This window comes from Furipterus horrens, unplaced genomic scaffold (assembly GCF_987537825.1).
Source record: "Furipterus horrens unplaced genomic scaffold, mFurHor1.1.pri manual_scaffold_17, whole genome shotgun sequence".
Classification (NCBI taxonomy): domain Eukaryota; kingdom Metazoa; phylum Chordata; class Mammalia; order Chiroptera; family Furipteridae; genus Furipterus; species Furipterus horrens.
The window spans coordinates 51,551,712-51,563,797 of record NW_028327187.1 but is presented as its reverse complement, the minus strand read 5'-3'; the positions used below and the strand labels follow the sequence as shown (position 1 = coordinate 51,563,797).

Here is a 12,086-nt window from a genome sequence, read left to right as displayed (position 1 = left end):
TCTCCCCAGTCTAGCGGGGCACTGGGGTCTCCAGTGGCCTCATGGAGGGGCCGTGCAATTGCAGCAAAATTGGGAATCCAGAGGCGGCAAAATCCTGCCGTCCCTAGAAACTCACGGAGGTCCTTCTTAGATTTTGGGGTGGGAAGTCAGGTGATTAACCCCTTTCACTCGGCTGACAATTTCCGGGTCCCTTCTAACAAAATAAACCCTAGAAATTTGACCCTCTGGGTACAAATTTGTGCCTTCCTGCAAGAGACTCGATAGCCTTTTCCCTCCAGCAGGGTGAGGAGGGCAGATGTGCCCATAAGACAATCTTCCTTAGTCTTGGCTGCTAAGAGGAGATCATCCACATATTGGAGGAGTGTCAGATGAGGATTTTCTAACGAAAAGGGGCTGAGGTCCTGCCCTAAGGCCTCTCCGAAAATAGTGGGGGAGTTCTTAAATCCCTGAGGCAACCGAGTCCAAGTAAGCTGCTGCTTTCTATTTGTCTCTGGATCCTCCCACTCAAAAGCAAAAATGTCTTGTGACTGTGGATGCAAAGGAATGCAGAAAAAAGCATCTTTTAGATCTAATGTTGTATACCAGAGTCTATTAGGTGGCAGGAGACTCAGGAGACTATAAGGATTTGGCACTGTTAGGTGGATAGTCTCTGCTACAGCATTTACCCCCCTCAGGTCCTGAACTGGCCAGTAATCATTGGTCCCTGGTTTCCGGAAAGGCAAGAAGGGAGTGTTCCATGCTGACTGACATTCCCTTAGTATGCCTTCCTGCAGCAGTCGGTCTATGTGGGGCTTAATGCCTTTTCTGGCTTCCTGGGAAATAGGATACTGCTTTATGCAAACAGGACTGGTGTCACTGAGCAGCGAGACTATTACAGGAGGTACATGTCTTGCCAAACCTGGGGGATTGTCTGATTGTCTTCTGCCCATACTTTGGGAAACTCTGCCTGGAAATCCCTGGGGAGAGACTCAGAGTCCTGTTGAGGAGACTCAACAGTCGATATTCTTCTTCTAAGGGCAGGGAGACAGACAAAATCATCCGAGGATTTACTTGAAGCTCTGCAGCCTCAGGGGAAAGGAGATTTGGGCTCGGAGCTTTCTGAGGAGGTCTCTCCCAAGCAAAGGGAACGGAGAGTCTGGAATGAGAAGAAATGAGTGTGTGGTAGTAGCTTTTCCTAAATTGACCTTCCGAGCTTCACAAAAAGGATATTCTGCAATTTCTCCTGTTGCCCCCTGTACTTTCATTTTCTTTTTTACAATAGGTCCTGTAGGTTTTGTCACTACTGAAATCTCAGCTCCCGTATCCACCATAAAAGTCATTGGGCAGCCCCCCACAGTCATTGTAACCATGGGCTCCCGGGGGCCTGAGTAGAGGGAACCCTGGCCCCCTCAGTCACTATCCTCCCCTGCAGCAGCCATTATTTTGGGAGCAGGACGTTCCTTTAACTTGGGGCAGGCATTTTTCCAATGTCCCTTCTCTTTGCAGTATGCACATTGATCTGAGGTTAATTTCTTCCCTGGCTTTCCTTCTCCCTTCTTGTGGGACCTTTTGCTGGATTCTGGGCCTTGTTTAAAGGAGGTTTCTTTAAGGGCTGCAGCTAATACTTTAGCCTGCCACTTCTCTTTTTCAAGTTCCCTTTTCTCATCTCTGTTTAAGTACACTTTTGTGGTAATTTCTAAGAGCTGGCTTAAATTCATGCCTCCAAATCCCTTTAATTTTTGTAACTTTCTTCGAATGTCACGTTCCGCCTGAGTGACAAAGGCCAGATTGAGGGCACGGGCATTTTCTGGAGCCTCAGGATCAAAAGGGGTGTACATGCGGTAAGCCTCTCGCAGGCACTCAAGGAAGGCGGTGGGGCTCTCAGTGGGGCCCTGAATAACTTCTGACACCTTATTCAAGTTGGTGGGTTTCTTAGCTGTCTTGATCATCCCTTGAAGTAAGGCCTGATGGTAAGCTCTAAGGGCCGCCATTCCCAGCACGGTGTTGGGGTCCCAGTCGGGTGGCTCATCAGGTACTATTTCCCTCACGGCTGCCTCCCTTTCCTGTTCTGTCCCTATAGTCTGACTCCTGGCATTTTCCCTGGCTGCCTTAAGAATTGACTCTCGCTCTTCGATCGAGAAGAAGGTTAGTAAGATCTGCTGGCAGTCATCCCAGGTCGGTCGATGTGACCGACAAATAGATTCAAATAGACTGGTAAGGGCCCAGGGCTGCTCGGAGAATGGGGGGGTCTGGGTCCTCCAATTATATAAATCACTGGTGGAGAAGGGGACATAGACAAGAGTAGTCTGGTGTCCTGGGCCCGGTCCTACAGCTTCCCTTAATGGGAGTACAGGCCTAGCAACCTGAGCCTCACTGACACTAACAGAACTAGGAGGAGGCCTAGGGTGCAGGCGAGAAGAAGGAGGGCTACTCGGGGGGAGCGAAGGAGGGGAAGCCCCACTCGTGGAGTCTGGTTCCTCTTGGGGAAGCTGGGGATAGAGGGACGCGGGGGTCCCCCGATAAGGAGGGGGCTCTAAGAGGTGGTCTTCCTCTGGGGCTGATGGGAGAGGCAGGGGATCTGGCTGGCATGACTCAGTAACTTTTGGTTTATCTCGTTCTCCCTTGTCCTTAGGCTGGTGGGCTAGGAGGACTCTGTGGGCTTCTGACCCAACACACTTTCAGAGCCAGACAGGCGGGTCCTCAGCTAGTTCCTGCCAGCGATCAATGTAATCAAACTGATCAGGGTGGCCAGGCTTCCCTGTGACAATGAGGTGGATGGCCCTGATAATATTTAGATTCAAAGTACCCCCAGGGGGCCACCTGACCCCAAAAGCAGGCTACTCTGATCTACAGAATGTTTCTAGAGTGTCAGAGTCCATGGAGGGGTTTTGTCCCCTGAACTTAGGGAAATTCTGGAGCATACAGTCAAGAACTGTATGTGTAGACTTGGACTGATGTCTGCCCATGTTGGCTAAGGTGCTTCTGCACAGATTTACAAATATATTTCTATTCTGGATTACAATTAAAGGTGGGACTCTAAGGCACAAGAACAATTCCCCCCATCACGGCGCAGACAAACATGGGTTGCGAGCTCCCAGAGGAAGCCACTCAGATGCCCTCCTGGCTTCTCCTCCGAAGAGAACTTCAGCTTTGTCTTAGCTAAGGCTGCCTGAGTAAATTCCAGGTTATATCCAGCCGTTATGCCATATGACAAGCTGAGGAACCGCAGGTTAGGGTCCACTCAGACTCCGTAAACCAAAGTCCATGGAGCCATACACTCACACACACACACACTCAGAGGTTAAACAATCCCACCCAAACCCCTGCCTAGGCTACTGTGATCAGAAGAGCAGCGTCGACCACAGGCGGCACAACTCAGATGCAAAACAAAAGAGCTCTATACAATCCAAATGAAGCTAGCCAAGCCGGCTTCAACAAATTCCCTGTTCGGGAACCTCTGCGTCCAGAGGACAAAAGAGACCAAATCTCAATGGCAGTGGCCCAGGTCCGCTGCCCAAATGAGCTGCCACTCACCTGCCACCGAGGCTGTCCGCTGTCCTTTGCTTGCTGTAGGCTGGGCCGTCAGGGATTTCTGCAGCTTCTGAATGTCCGCTGAAGGCACAGGGAATTGCTCCAAACTGGAGCGTGTGGCCGCTGTCCTGCCACAGTCAGCTAGGCACACAGGACCTGCACGAAGCCCCGGGCGCTCACCGAAGGCGGCACTGCTCTACAGAGGCATCTCGCTGGGGCCTCCAAACTGTTACGGCTACATAAGCGAGATTGAACACTCTGGAGCAGTGGATTAAAGCAAGCAAAGTTTTATTAAGCCAGCTGTTGGGCAGAAACCCTGTCTCAATAGTGCACAGATGGAGACTGGGGTTTCGGGCAGGGGTTTATATAGGCTTTGGTTTTCTTCCTTTAGTGAGATGCAGCTTGTTGGGGTGGGGGGTGGCAGGACAGGGCTACAGGAGTGTCAAACAGAAATAAAGTTCTCAGGGCCAGAGGTTCGCAGGGCTAAAAGTTCGCAGGGCCATAAAGTTATCTCCGGCAGCATAACTCTTCAACCAGGGAGGAATTCTCTGTGAAGCAATTTATCTTTAAAGGGCTGGATATTCTGTAAAATATAACTTTTCACAAAAGTTACAAACAAGACACAAGCAAATGGAAGGTGATAGAGGCTGTGGTGCTTTTAGCTTGTAAATCACCAATTGCTACTCCTCCCTACATTCCCCTCTCCAAGGCTTTTTAGCAAGTCCCTGCTACATCTTACAAAGAACATCTGAAGCCCCTACATGCTTACATATTTAGCAAACCTCTGCGACTTTCTACAGGGAATAGCTGATGCCTCTACAAGACAACCTAACAGATGTAGAATTCAAAACACTGGTGATAAAAATGCTCACAGGCTTGACAGATATGCTTGAGTATGGCAAACGCATAAGAAAAGAAGTGAAGGCTATGCTAAGTGAAACGAAGGAAAATCCACACAAAACCAGTGGTGAAGGGAAGGAAACCAGGGTTCAAATCAATGATTTGGAACACAAGGAAGTAAAAAATAGTCAACCGGTTCAGAATGAGTAAACAAGAATTTTAAAAAATGAGGGAACCTTCCCAAATTTTGTGAAGGAGATGGACATACAGGTCTGGGAAGCACAGAGGGTCCCAGGCGAGCTGGACCCAGAGGGGACCACACCAGGACGCATCATGATTAAGATGTCAAAGGTGAAAGATAAAGAGAGAGTTTGGGGGGCAGCAAGAAAGAGGTGGAGAGTTGCCTTTAGAGGGGTGCCTATAGGACTATCAGCTGATTTCTCAGAGGACACTTTGCAGGCAGGAAGGAACTGGCAAGCAGTATTCAATGTGATGAAAGGCAACCTGCAACCAGGACTACTCTATCCAGCAAGGCTATCATTTAAAATCAAAGGGCAGATGAAGTTCTTCCCAGACATGGTAAAGCTAAAGGAGTTCATCATCACCAAGCCATTATTATATGAAATGTCAAAGGGACTTACTTAAGAAAAAGAAGATCAAAACTATGAACACATTAAATTTCAAGAAACTCACAAATATCAACAACTGAATCTAAAAAATAGAAACAAAATCCAACTAAGCAAACCAGATTAGGAACAGAATCATAGGTATGGTGATCATTTGGAGGGTTTTCATCTGGGATGGTGGAGAGGGAGAGATGGGAATATGGTGCAAGGACTAAGAAACATAATCGATTGGTACAAAATAGACAGGGGGAAGTTAAGAATAACATAGGAAAGGGTGAAGCCAAAGATCTTACATGCACAACCCATGAACATGAACTAAGGGGGGGTGGGATTGCTGGAGAGAAGGAGGGTACTGGGAAGAGGGGAGAAAAGAGGAAAATAATTAGAACTGTAACAACATAATCAATAAAATATACTTAAAAAAGATATCTATGTCACAGGAATTTATAATCTTATTTTTTCCAGTATTTTCATGATTTTGTTAATATTAACATCTTTAATCCATCTGACTTTTTCTGTATGTTGTGTAAAGTGAAACTTCATTCTTTTCTTTTTTTTTAATTTTATTTTTTAGTTTTTCAGTTACAGTTGTCCCATTTTTCCCCCATTGCCCCCCCCAGCCCAGAAACGTCATTCTTTAATCACTGGCTTGAAATGTCATTTTTAAATGTTTCTGAATTTGTTCATGCATATTTTTCTGGACTCAGTGAATTTTATTTTAACATTGATATAATGAAACCAAAATTACCATAATAGCTCATCTCTGAAATTATAATTGATGGCAGCAGAAAATGCTTCAACTGGCAAATGTTCTCAGTATATTCTTACAATGTAATCATACAACAGATTCTAAGCAATTTATCATAATCCCAGATTGCTTTTTGCTGAACTTGACAAGCAGATCCTAAAATTCATATGAAGAATCATGGGACCCAGAATAATCAAGACAATCTTGAAAATTAAAGAATGAATTTGGAAGACTCCCTTTGTATAGTATGTTTTTCTAGGTTTCAAAACTTACTATAAAACTACAGCAATCCAGACTGTATAATAGTGGCATAGGAATGACATAAGGATTGAGAGAAGAGATTAGAGTTCAGAAATAAACCTATAAATTTTTGGTCAATTGATTTTCTAGAAAGGTGCTAGGACAATTAGAATAAATAAAAATCTTTTAACAAATGATACTAAACACAAGAGAATGTCTATGTGCAAATGAATGAATTTCCACTCCCTAACTTATATCATACACAAAAATTAACCAGTGGATAATTGACCTAAATATGGAATCTTAGAAGAAAACATGACTAAATCTTCATGACTTTCATTTAGGTTAATGATTTCTTAGGTACTACACAAAAAGCACAAACAACCACAGGCGAAAAAAAAAAAAAAATATATATATATATATATATATATATATATATATATATATATATTGAGTTTGTGTTGCAAAATGATAACATCAAGAAAATAAAAGTACAACTCACAGAAAGGGAGAAAATGTTTGCAAATTATATATCAGAGATTTGTATACAGAATATATAAAGAACTAGTATATTCAATAAGGAAGCAAATAAACCAGTTTTTAAAATGAGAAATGTCAGTTGCACCCAACAGACATATATAGAACATTCCAACCTACAACAACAGACTATACATTTTTTAGGGTACATGGAACATTCCCCAGAATAGACCATATGTTAGGCGAATGTGTTCAAAAAAATAAAAAAATGAAGAGGAGGGAATAATTGCAAACTCATTCTATAATGCCAGCTTTTTCCCAATTCCAAAACCTGACAAAGATACTATAAGAAAATTACAGGCCAATATCCCTTATGTATATTGATGTACATTTTTTCAACAAAATATATCTGTGTAAACTTCTGGACCATGGTTAATATAAATTCCCCTCTTATGCAAGATTTGAAACCAGACCCATCTACCTGACTCCACTTCCATTATCAGCTACACTACTGAGACAAGAAGGATTATTATTGGGTATATAACCACAACACAATTATTAAACCAATAAAACGTGACAATATTTTTATGTATTAATTCTGTAAACCCAAAGTAGAAATAAACATAGGCTGTTTGAATCCGGGGATACTTTCTAAGTGTGAACGTTTTGGACAGGACCACATTTCTAAGACCTTTTGTCATAGACCAAATGTCTCTGTGGATGTTTTGGACAGAACCAAATATCTACTAACCATATGGGAAACGGTATGAAGGAGCATCGTCAAAAAATTAAAAATAGAATTGCAATATGAATTAGCAATTTTACTTCTGGATATTATGTGAAGAAAAAAAATTCCTACTTGAAAAGATAAATGCACTCCTATTTTCATCGCAGCATTATTTACAATACCCAAGATATAAATGCAAACTAAATGTCAATCAATGGATGAATGGATAAAGAAAATAATGCAAATTGTATTTATATATCACATTATTCACCCATAAAAAGAAGAAGGAAATCTTGCCATGTGAGACAACGTAGATAGACATTGAGGGCATTGTTCTAAGTGAAGTAAGTGAGACAGAGAAAGCCAAATATCATATGATCTCACTTATATGTTGAATCTAAAAATAATGAATAAATAAAATAAAAACAACAAGAAAAAATGAGCTCATAAGTATAGAGAAAGAATAGCAGTTGTCAAAAGTAGAATGTGTGATAGGATGTGGGAAAAATGGGTGAAGGGAATTAGAAAATACAGATGCATTAAGAGAACAGACTGATTGTTGCCAGAGAAGAGAGGGGATTTGGACTACTGGGTGAAAAAAGTGAAGAGGTTAAAAAGTACAAATTGGTAGTTACAAAATAGTTATGAAGATGTAAAGCACAGCATAGGGAATATAGTCAACAATATTGTGATAACTATGTATGGTACCAGGTTCGGCACTGGGAATATTGGGAGAAACACTTTCTATAATATGTTTCTCTAATCACTATGCTTACAGCTGAAACTAAAACAAAATAATATTGAATGTAAACTGTAATTGAGAAAGAAAATTTAAAAATTATAAACTTCTATCTATAAAATAAATAAGTCATAGAAAGTAATGTACAGCATGGTGTCTTTAGTTAATATACTGAAAGTCAATAGGAGAGTGAATCATAAACATTTTCATCAAAAGAACAAGAAGTTTTGTAACGATATAAGGTGATAGTTGTTACCTAGATTTCTTCTGGTGATCATTTCAAAACTATATATGAATAACAAATCATTATGTTGTAGATCTGAAACTAATATAATATGTTGATTATATCTAAATTTATACTAACAGAAAAATGTATGTATTTGTGGTTTAAGTGTATTTAAGTTATGTCTAGTTTATGCTAAAAGTTTAAATATACTATAATTTCCCTTTCTCAGAGCGATTTTATAGGATTCCTGGCCAGTTTGTTGATTATCTGAATACTGTCTTCTTTTTTATCTCTTCATGCTTATCTTTTTAAAATTTTTATTGATTATGCTGTTACAGTTGTCCCAATTTCTTTTCCATTTGCTCCCCTCCACTCAGCATCCCCCCAGGAGTCCCACCCCCCTTAGTCCATGTCCATGGGTCATGCATATAAGCTCTTCTCTACATCCCTCTGTCTATTCTGCACCCTCGTACTATGCTTCTTAATTCCTGCACCATTTCCCTCCTTTTCCCCCCTTCCCCCTCCCAGCTGACACCCCTCCACATGCTCCCCATACCTATGATTCTGTTTCCACTCTGGTTGTCTGCTTAGTTTGTTTTTGTTTTTATTTTGTAGCTTCTGTTGTTGATAGTTGTGAGTTTGTTGTCATTTTGCTGTTTGTAGTTTTGATCTTCTTTTTCTTAAATAAGTTCCGTTAATGTTTCATGTGAGAATGGCTTGGTGATGATGAACTCCTTCAGTTCTACCTTGTCTGGGAATCACTTTCTCCGCCCTTGCATTCTGAAGGATAGTTCTGCTGGATAGAATAATCTTGGTTGTAGGTCCTTGCCTCTCATCACTTTGACTATTTCCTGCCAGTCCCTTCTCACCTGCAAAGTTTCTATAGAGAAGCCAGCTGACAGTTATAGGTATCCCTTTGTAGGTAAGTCCCTTCTTTTCTCTTGCTGCTTTTAAGATTCTTCATCCTTAACCTTTGGCATTTTGATTATGAATGTCTTGGTGTGAGCCTCCCTGGGTCTAGTTTGTTTGGGATTCTGCGTGCTTCCTGGACCTGTATGTCCATTTCCTTTCCCAAATTTGAGATGTTTTCATTCATTATTTTTTTCACATAATTTTTCAATTTCTTGCTCTTCCTCTTCTTCTGGAACCCCTATGATTTTGATGTTGTCATGTTTAAAGCTATCGCAGAGGTTTCTAAGCCTCTCCTCATTTTAAAAAATTCTTGTTTCCTCCTTCTCTACTAGTTGACTGTTTCTTCCGTATGTTCCAGTTTGTTGATTTGAACCCTGGTTTCCTTTACTTCCCCACTCGTTTCATGTGGATTTCCCTCCATTTCACCTAGTATAGCCTTCATTTCTTCCCTGTCATGCTTAATCTTTTCTGTCAAGTTTGTGAGCATCTTTGTCACTAGTACTTTGAACTGTGCATCTGCTAAACTGGCTATCTCTTCATTTGTTAGGTTTGCTATCTCCTCATTGCTTAGTTCTCTCCCTGGAACCTTGATCTTCCCCTGATTGTGGGCTGTACTTCTCTGTCTCCTTGTCTTGACAGCTTTCTGTGTTCGCTTCTGTGTCTTAGAGCCTGTCGCACCTGTTACATTGTAAAGGGGCAGAGCCTTAGGTCTTCATGAATACTGGTGACCCATTTCACTGTGTTGTGGCAGTGTATGTGTGGGAGGGGTCTGAGAGGGAACAATGCCACTTGCTCAGTACTTGCACCTTTTCCAGGCACTTCTCCCCCTTCCTGTACTAAACAAGTGGACTCTGCTGAGAGACCGGCAATTTCTTCCTCTGCCCCAACCCCCACTGGCTTTCACAGTCAGAAGCAATGTGGCTCTATTTTCCCTGACACTGGAACCATGCACTGCACAGTCTGGTCTGGGGCTGGGTTCAGTCTGGTCTGGGGCTGGGATCGCTTCCTTGATTTAAAATTTATGACTGTTCTTTTCGCAACTGCTACAGTTGTTGCATTGCCAGCCACTCCACTAGCTGTAACCGCTGCTCTGCATCTCATTCTCTTCATCCCAGCTCTGCCCTTCCTACCTTTCTGGCTGAATATTTCTTCTTTGTTTCTTTGGTTTTGATTTTCTTCATTTTCTGTCTTTTTTGTTTGTTTGTTTGTTTTTAGTTTTGAAGTGGTTGTAAGTTTCTTCTTAGTTGTGAGGGAGGTGCAGCATGTCTGTTTATGCCGCTATCTTGGTCAGAAATTCTTCATGCTTATCTTTTTTTTCTTTATTGTACACTATTGCAGACGTCCTCATCCTCCACCCTTTGCCCCCTCCTCCCTGCCCCTGCTCTCCCTTCCCTCAGGCTATCACTGCACTATTGTCTGTCTCCATGAGTTATATATATATGTTCTTTGGCTAATCCTTTCATCTTCTTTCATCCAGTCCTCCTCTGCCCCCTCCCCTCTGACAGCTGTCAGTCTTCTTCCTTACCTTTTTTGAAACTCATTGTTTTTTCTGAAAGTGTGAATAATAAACATTTAGATAAAACTTAAACTAGCAAACTTTAGTTCTTTTCAGAAACCCTAGTAAAATATTTACTTTTTTTTTTTTTTTTTTTTTTTTTTTTTTTACAGTTCACTTGGTTTGAAGGATTCAGGCCAAAGGGTAGTTAGAAGAACTGTATTAAAGAACAACTACTAGTTGAAATTGTGGGTAGAGTTATTTGTAGAACTTAACATGCTTCATCATAGTTTGTCTACTGCCTTTCAAGTTTACCATTAGAATATCTGAATTTTCTTCTTCTTGTTTTTTATTTTAGCATATAAATGTCATTGTTTCAGGAATAACAAGAAGGATCATGATATTTTATTCAAAGCTTTTCTGTGGAAATACCTAAGATGGAGTCAATTCAAACTAAAATGTAATTGTGTGTAAAAATGTACTGGCATTTGATTTATAAAGGTTTAGACCATATATATATATATAGTCGGTCCAGAAGGTATGCAGCCATGTAATATGAAAAAGAGAGACATTTACTGAAGAAGATACAAAATGCAAGAAACATTGTACATAAGACAATGACACCTCAGTCTCCTTCAAAGTAGGCACCTTGGGATCTCACACAGTTCTCTCAATCACCATCAGCTTCCCCATTGTGTTTTCCTGCATCTCATAAATGATCTGAAATGTCTACCCTTCCAAAGGTGATTTTAGTTTCGGGAAAAGCCAGAAGTTTCAGGGTGCCAAATCTGGGCTGTAGGGGAGCTGAGTCACCTGGGTGATTTGATGTTTCACCAAAAAACTCTGCACGAGACGTGATGCAGAGCAGACATGTTATGATGAAGCTGCCAATCACCAGTTGCCCATAGCTGTGGCTTTCTGAATCATCCAAATAGTTTCTGCAGAGGAATGTTCAAGCTTAACACAAAATTTGGTGCAGATTCATTGCTCTACTCTCTCAGTCATTTTGAATGTGATGGTCACAGAGTACATATGCTCACTCAGTGGCATCTGCTGTTCCCTCTAGCTAGTACAGTGAAGTCATCATTGTTCAAACATGTGCATTCCAGTCCACTCTCCTTGGATTCCAGATTACGTCGATGTCACTCAAACCATTCCTGTTATATTAACAATGGCTTGACTTTTTCCAGACAGACATTGTTTATTTACAGCCCAAGACTCTTGATTTTTTTTTTAAGAGGGGAGAGTGGAAACACATTAGTTTAAAATGGTTTTACTATAATGCAGAAGAAATTGAGTTACAAATAGATGATATTATTTGCCTGGACAAGCATAAGCACTAAATGAAGAAGGAGGTATTCAGTAGATGATGGTGAACACTAATACTTTGTTGGATAGGTTGGTCGTGATCCCCATGAGCAGAGCAGTGAATACTGTGATAGTTATATATAAAGTTATGACATATGTTCTCATTGTTAAATGGGAAAAATTGTTTTAACTTGTGAATATGGGTATAAATTTTTCTAACTATCTAGTAGGAGAAAAC

The 12,086-nt window shown here is 41.2% G+C and overlaps 1 protein-coding gene across 1 annotated transcript in view; it reads left to right on the top strand.

Moving 5' to 3' along the window:
- The window catches only part of COL4A5 (collagen type IV alpha 5 chain), a 375,000-nt gene that overhangs the window by 315,156 nt on the left and 47,758 nt on the right, over positions 1–12,086 (top strand). The gene's annotated exons all lie outside the window — the stretch shown is intronic.